The sequence below is a fragment of the Urocitellus parryii genome, chromosome 5, assembly GCF_045843805.1.
Source record: "Urocitellus parryii isolate mUroPar1 chromosome 5, mUroPar1.hap1, whole genome shotgun sequence".
Taxonomy (NCBI): domain Eukaryota; kingdom Metazoa; phylum Chordata; class Mammalia; order Rodentia; family Sciuridae; genus Urocitellus; species Urocitellus parryii.
This window is the reverse complement of record NC_135535.1, coordinates 100,140,289-100,148,578: the sequence shown is the minus strand read 5'-3', so window position 1 is coordinate 100,148,578 and position 8,290 is coordinate 100,140,289. Positions and strand designations below refer to the sequence as shown.

The following is an 8,290-nucleotide window of genomic DNA, read 5'->3' as shown; positions in this document are numbered from 1 at the left end:
TTTAATCAAGGCTTGCTACTTTACCCAGGCTGTCCTCAAACTTGCCATCTTCCTGCTTCAATTTTCTGAGTAGCAGTGACTCCAGACACGAGTCACCACACCCAGCTCAAAGCATCACACTTGCACAACAAGAGCTTTACTGCTAAAGGTGACACATGGGACGTGGACCAGCATCCATGGCCACACTTCTGAACTAAACCCTGGGAAATGGGTCCAGGTGGGAACAAGCCAGTGCTGTGCTGTTTCTAAACAGAATTTTTGCCTTTCCTATTTTGGTCCTACTAATGTGAGCTGGGTTTCATGTTACTTTTATTTATATTGGCTGTGTACCTCAGAAAGGGAATTTTGAAGTCTGTGTATTCATTATTCATGCCTAAAAAACTTGTTCCGTCCTGAGGCAGATTCCAAGCATGGAAAAGCTCAGGGCAGATTTAATACTGAAGGTAAAAAGCTACTAAAATGACAAATTCCACTTTTCAAGGAAGCCTTGATTTTGGGAAAGATGAGAAGTGCATTGAGCTCCTTGATTTTGGTCCCAGTGGTGATCGTGGGCCCTCACATCACTATCACACCCTTCAATCTTCTCCGATGCTCTTGACTCAGACTCAAGGAAACCAAGCCGAAAAAGGTAAGAACCGCTTATCAAGGATGGAATCCGCCATGGCTGAGAACAGCACCTGTGTAGAGCAGTGACCTAAACCATGGCTGTCTCACTCTCATGGCTGCATTTGTGCTAAGAGCTGCCTGTGCAATAGTGTAATTCAAGTTGGCCCAGTTGCTATGGTGACACCGAACAGGAGAGGCTACATGCAAAGGCATGCAGCAGTTGTCAGTTTTGGCTTTGAATTCATTGCCAATTCCTAGGGATAGTGAGTTCTAAGGAAAATAAGAGGACCCTAATGTCTCACAAGTCCTGCATCCTTCAGATCGCCTGCTTTGCTGAATCTTTCGACAATTAACCTTTTGATAATAAGACCTATACAATAAACATACTAAGTTACCTCTGAGTCTGTCTGAAATACAGAGCTCCTACCATCCTTTGGCAGAAGGGAGCAGTGAAGACATACCAGTGGTTGACATAGAAGATAAGCGATAGGAAGTCGGTTACGCTGTGGACCAGCATAAGTCTCTATCCCTCTGCTAAAGCCTGTTTTCTAACAATTCGAAATGATAGGCACCTGTCTCTGCTCTCAGGCTACACTCCTCATCTCTGCCCACTGTTTCAGGCAGTGTATGTTCCCAACTAGATCACTACCTTCTGGAAAAAAACATCCTTTTCATTTTATTTTAACTTAACAGGTGTTCTGGACTAGTAGAATGTGTTCAAGTTGATTTTCATGAAAAATCACTACTTGCAATGGGAACACTAGAATTTGAAAAAAATCTCAAGGTTCATCTAGTCTAACTTCTTTATCTTTAAAGCAGAGAAACTAACAACAGTTAAGTATCTACTAGCTCAAGATCATGGAGCTTGAATTAGCACCCTCATCCTCTGATAAAGATTTCATCTTTTTCCAAGTAGCATTCAACTCTTCCATTGTAACAAACTAATAATCACCTTCCAACAGAAAACAAAGGAAAAGCAACTTCCTTTTGGTATTCACTGTGTGCCGTGGCCTTGACAGCTTGGGTGTGTGGAACCTGCTTTTGGAACATTGCCTTACCTAATACCTAGGATAACTCCAAATGCTAGGCAATAAGCACTCAGTTCTACAAATGAGGAGAATGTAATTTGACCATGATTAAAATAAGTGGGAAAACTTAGATTCTCAGTCTACCAGAGAAACTACATCCTTTACTGCCTCTCATTGAATTTACCCTCCAAATGCCGAAGTTTCACACAGACTCCAGCACAATGCCTACCACAGATGAGAAAATAATGTTTACATAACTCATTAAGTGGATTATTTGATTCAGTACAACAAATCTTCTCTAATTGCCTATATCTGCAAAAGAAGGTTTCATTGTTCAATTCATTACATAATCTCTAAGAAAGGCTTTTAACATTTAATATGTGCTTTGCATATTAATAGATTTAAGCAATGAGACTTTCTCATCCTACAAATAATTCATTTGTTCAACATGTATGTAGTGAGAAACTATTTTTTACAGTGTTAAATGTGAAGATGAAAAGTAAAACAAAACATTTCTGCAAGATCCTATTACCATCAATTAAAACAGTTATAAATTTCTAAATCACTCAAGAATCCAAAATAAATGTGTAACACTTTCTTCCTATTTCTGATGGAGAAAAAGAACTAATACATACCTGAGCATCTTCAATATGCCAGTTCTTAAACTTACACCCCTGGTCATCCTTACAACCAAGCAAATTAGGCAATATTTTATTTTCTTATCCTTAAACTGAGGCTTAGTGAAATTAACTTACCTCAGGTCACTTAATTGCTAACTGAAGATTCAAAACTGGAACCCAAAATGGAGTCAGAAGTACTATTTTTCCACTCCTCTCCAAGACAGAAAATGAGTTTTTTTCAAAAAAAAAAAAAAAGAAAGAAAGAAAAGAAAAATAAGGAAAGAAAAAAAGAAAACACTTTGTTTGCTTTTATTGTTGGTACCAGGGATTGAACCCAGGTGCACTTAACCCCTGGGTCATATCCCCAGCCCTTTATATTTTCTATTTTGAGACAGGGTCTCTGCTAAATTGATTAGGGTCTCACTCCATTGCTAAGGCTGGTGTTGAATGTGCTGCCCTCCTGCCTCAGCCTCCCAAGTAGCTGAACTTACATGTAGTCACCACCAAGACTGGAAGAAAACAATTTTAACAATAAAAAGACATTACCTCATCTAATCTTTTCAAAGCACTTATTTATCATCATCCATTATTATAAATGATGAATCTGGGACTTAAATTGTGTGCTCAAGAACACCCTTCTGGTAAGCAGCAGAATAGCAGCTGCAAGACACTAACCACAGAAAAAAAGTGGAGAAGAACCCCAGTCCACACAATTGCAAACTGATTGCACCTTGCTCTTGATGGGTAAAAGGTAACAACATAGGAGGAAACGGAGGCTTCGAAGGTTGTTGCTCTGAACCAGAGGTATCTGAACATTGTGCAGCTGCACCCACAATCCCTGCCCCACAGTGGCTCCTTGTGGCCCCTTACTCTTTGCAATTGGTGGCATTCCTTGCATCCCTGCTGCCAGGACAGTGGGCATTGGTGCTCCTCTGCCTCCTTCTGCTCCCCTGAGTTGCCACACCACAGCCTTCTCTTTGGTGGAGAGTGTGAAAGCAGCAGCCCTCTGGACTCCTAGAAATCTCTAAACATTTCAGATCACATACTGACCAACTTGTGTTGATATTGATGAAATTTTTTTTGAAACATTAAGATTCTTTGAGTCAACATGGAATTCACCATGGCCTTACCATTCACTTGGTTATCAAAACAGGAAACAGGCCTCCAGATCATTCAGCCCCACAAATACCAATGAAAGCAATGTTACCACCTCATGAGCTCCAGACAGTAGCTCCACATCTGTTTCTGCTACTAATAATCCTTTCAGTTTTGGTGGCCTAAAGGACTTGTAAGCCTGAGTAGCTTAGATCTGAGTACTACCAACTCTGTTGAACTACAGAGACAAATGCAAGAACAACTTTTGTCCAATCCTGAAATTTTCAGAAGCTTCAGGTCATGGAAAATCCCTTCATCCAGAGCATGCTTTCCAGTCCTGACCAATGAGGCAGTTAATCATGGCCAAATGCAGAAGTGGATATAGAGAAACCCAGAAATGAGTCATACTTTGAAATTCCAGCTAAATGGGACAAACATTGGAACTTGCCAGGAATCCAGAGATGATACAGGAAGTGAGAAACCAGGATCTAGCCTTTAGCAAACTAGAAACCATCCCAGGGGATGTGATGTTTGAGGGTGCATATAACAGGGAGATTCAAGAATCCATACTGAGTGTATCAAGAGAGCAGTTTGGTAGTCTTCTACTTGTTTCCATAGTGAGTAATACCTCCTCAGGTGAAGGTAGTCAAACTTCTTGTATAGAACATAGGGATTCTTCCCTAATCTATGAACTTCACAGGTGTCCCTGAGGTCATCAGCTTCAATGCCAGGAGAAACATTGTGTCACTGCTGGGCAGAGTACTACTGCGCCAACTCTGGTGCCTAGGGCAGGAGCTATTAAGATCATCAGAACAAGAATGCAGAGCTTGTTGCAATAATTAACTTAACCCAGGGCTTATGCAAAACATGTGGTCTGCCCCTTACATGAGTAGAATACTGCAGTCCCACTAAACTGAACCCTGACCTTGTTGCAAAGATGATGCTGAATAACCATATTTGATGGAAATCCTCAGCTTCAAGGTCAAGTGAGACAACAGCTCCTGACTTTCCTCCAACAAAATGCAGAATCCTGACACTCTGTCAGCAATGACTAAGCAGCCCTAGAGCCTGCCTCATCCCAGGACTGACTCCTGGCCTTTCCTAACTAGGGGGCATTAGGAACCACTGGATGCCCTTCAGAGACCAGTGGGTCTAGCTCTGCACCTACAGCAAGAACCACTGAACCTGGACACCAGCAATGCAACAACAATGCTTCAGGCTCCTAGTTAAATTGATGGAGGTGATCTGGAACTTGTAGTCCCCTGCATCAGGCTCCTGAGTCACTGGGATTACAGGTTATGCCACCATAACCAGCTTTGGCATATATTTTTGCAAACAACATGCTGTAAGATTTATACTACTGGCAATATTTGCTTAATTTCTTTGCCCTATGAACATTTGGGACTGCATTTCCAAAAACATGCTGTAGCAGATTATATGAAAAAAATTGTAATCAAAAAAGCAAAAAGAAAGAACTACTCTTAAAACTTAATGTTTTCTAATACTTAGAACTTACAGTATCATTGATAAATATCTCTCAGCAAAAGAAGTTAGTCACATTTGTTAAATAATAAAGAAGCTAATACTGTTATCTATTTAGGGACATTTATTTTATACCCAGCATAATATAGCATTGTCTCAGTATTCACAGATTAGACTGTCAATAATTACCTTAATCTTTGTGCAGTGGAAAGAGCCCCGAAGTACACTCTACAATGCATTTGCCTAGGTCTTTTCAGCTTCTCCCATAGGCAAGTTGAACAGATGTTGCAATTGGTAATTAAAAGATTGCTTTCACTGAACGTGTTGACATTTCCATGTCTTAAACACCATACAAAATCAGAACAATATTTGGGTTTTTCAGTTTTATCATAGATGGGCAATAGGTGAATTTAAAAATGATTAGTGAGCTATTTGTTTCTGAAATGTTTGGATAGTTCTCTTGAGAATTAGTTAAGTATTATGCATTTCAGAGACACAGAAGGGGAAAAGAGGAAGGGGCAAGGTGGATTCTATACTGGATTGGGTCAGCCTCAACAAATAGCACTGCCAACTGTTAGGATGTCTGTGCATATAGTGAAATCATGAAATATCATTTGGGTGAAAAACAAAGAAAAATTTTAGCAACACTGAGTACATTTTGCTGCCCCATAAACTTGTCTTCCCTCCCCAAGGAAGTCCTTTTGCCTGATTCTCAAACTATTGGGCTGGTATGTGCCCCCTAGGACTGATTAAAGCAGGGTGGCACACGCCTGTAAGCCCAGTGTTTTGGGAGGGTGAGGCAGGAGGATCATGAGTTCAAAGACAGCCTCAGCAATTTAGCAAGACCCTCTCTCTGACTAAAATACAAAAAAAAGGGCTGGGGGTGTGGCTCAGTGGTTAAGTGACCATAGGTTCAATTCTCGGTACCAAAATAAAGAAAAAAAAAGCCACATGACTTGAGGGTCAGTAAAGTGTTTGGCTGACTCTGCTTCAGTATTCTCTTAGATCATTCTATTCTCTCATATACAGTTTTTGGAAATTGCGATGTTAAAGTTACCTAAACAGAAGCCAGACCAATAAAACTAAGGGAAACATAAGAGATTCCATTTCTTCTGTAAGTTGCTTGGTATTAAATTAGGTCAAGAGGCCTGCTTGCCCACCAGTCATTGCACTGTCTAACACTTTCCCAGGAGATAATTGTCCTCTAAAGTTGTTCTGGTCAGATCCTTTAGAAGCAGTGAAAAAACGGACGACAACAGCTAAAATGGAAACAATAATGTCACTCTCCCTAGTGAATAAAAAAAAAAAAAAAAACAGCTAGATGCAATGGTTCACACCTCTAATGCCAGCAACTTGGGAGGCTAAGGTGGGAAGATAGCAAGTTAAAGGACAATTTCATCAATTTACCAAGACTGTTTCAGAAAAGAAAGGAAGGAAGGAAGGAAGAAAGGAAGAAAGAAAACAAATTAATATAAATGCTTGGGATATTGCTCAGTATAGATCACCCAGGATTCAATCCCCAGTACAACACATAGAGAAAGAAAAGTCGGTAGCAGAATACAACAATTACTAATAGGGCATTATGTAAAATTGTGGATGTGTAACTGACGTGATTCTGCAATGTGCATTTGGGGTAAAATTGGGAGTTCATAACCCACTTCAATCTAATGTATGAAATATGATATGTCAAGAGCTTTGTAATGTTGTGAACAACCAATAAAAAAAAGAAAAAAGAAAAAAAAGAAAAGTCAAAAAAGACATGCTCCCTCCTTTCAAAAAGTGCTAATCCCTTAAAGTCGTCCTTGTTGTGGCCAGAGGGCATGGTACCAGCCAGGAGATTGGTGGAGCCAACTTAAGGTCTGCATTCCCTAGAAGCGCACCAGGGATGCCAGTGAAGCCAGATTTAAAGTTAGGTAGTCAGTGTAGTTAGGTAAATCGGGTCTAATATCGAGTGAAATCTAAAATGGAGGCCATGCTGGGAATGACTCAGGGAAAACTCAGGACAATTCATGGAATGTTAGTGAAGTCCCGAAAAGGCCCTATGCCAAAGTCCACCTCAAAGAAGTGTTAATGAACAGCCCCCAACAGATTTGGAGATGGCCCATCCCAGAGAAGTGATAAGCCCATCCCAAAAGTCCTTCCTGCCCTTTCGGCCCACCGGTGTCCCACCCCTCGGGCCTTCCAACCTACAGTCTATCACTGAAAGAACTATAAAAAGGGGAGACAACTGCACTTCCACGGATTCCACCTTCTGGGTCCCCTTCTTCCTCTGGGAGAAGTCTTTTCTGCTGTCCTTTAATAAATTTCTAATCTCTACTCTGACCTTGCCTCGGCGTGCTTCTTTGGTGTTATTCTTCAACATTGGGGAAGCAAGAACTCCTCACCGGTCAACAGCAGTAACACCAGCACAGTTTGCCCCACCCAGGCAGGCATCCTTGTCCCTGGACCTCCAACCTCGGGTCTGGCTCTTTCTCTCCACTGCACCTTCCCCGCCCCGACTCTGGTGAAGCCTGGGCCAGGGTCTGGACCTCCATAAGCACAAAAACCAATTAGGATCCGGAGGGCCAGCCGCTCCCTGTTGGAGTCCCGCCTGCCATGAGGGAAGCACTTGGTACTTGAACTTGCAAGGCTGTTTAGGTTTCTCTAACAGGTGGGAGGGGGACTCCCAGGCCAGGTGAGCCAGCTTGCAGCAGTGCATATTATATACTAGCTCAGACCCCTAAGTGGCCTTGACTCTAACCAACTCACAATCTTCTCAGCACCCGAGCCTCAAGGGGGGCGCATCAGTGACAGGAGCCATGGAAAGATCTAGCAAAAACCCAGTAGACTTCATGGTCCTCCCTGGCCCAGTAAATCATCTCTGCAGGATACATCGCGCCTAGCTGGAAGTTCCAGGAGACCCTGGGGTAGGCGGCAAGAAGCCTTTGGGACTTAGTCATGCACTGCTGCAGCCTCCTAGGTATCCGGAATGGTTTTGAGCTCCCTGGGCCTGAGGGGAAGGGGTGTCCCTGCCAGAGGTGCTTTGATGATGCTCACCAGGAGCACAGCCAGCGCTACTCAACTCGGTGCACTATGCACACCAGGACGCTCTGGTTGCCCTCATATCAGGTACTCATCCCGCAGGCACGAGGTAGTCCATCCCCTTTGCTGGGGTTTGGGGGTGTTGGGGAGTTCATGGGGAAGTTGACCGCTGCTGCAGCGGAAGCAACAGAAAGCCCTGAGAAGGCCAGTCACCTGGTTTCCTGGATGTCCTCCTTGTCCTCTTCTTCTTCCATGAGCCACTTCAATGGAGCCCCAGCAGAGAGCGGGACTTCACCAGTTTCCTCGGCTGGGCAAGCTCGGAGGCTGCCCCCTCCTCCTCCTCTTTATCTTCCTCTTTCATCTCTTAAGCCTGTTCGATTAGAGCAAGGTTTGAAGTACTTACCCTATACAGGTGAGAACACCAAACAGGGAACAGCT

At 42.7% G+C, this 8,290-nt stretch overlaps 1 pseudogene; it reads left to right on the top strand.

Annotated features, from left to right (window-relative positions):
* The first annotated feature begins 459 nt into the window (after positions 1 to 459).
* Positions 460 to 4,575, top strand: LOC113176141 (ubiquilin-1 pseudogene; annotated as a pseudogene).
* Positions 4,576 to 8,290: the final 3,715 nt, after the last annotated feature.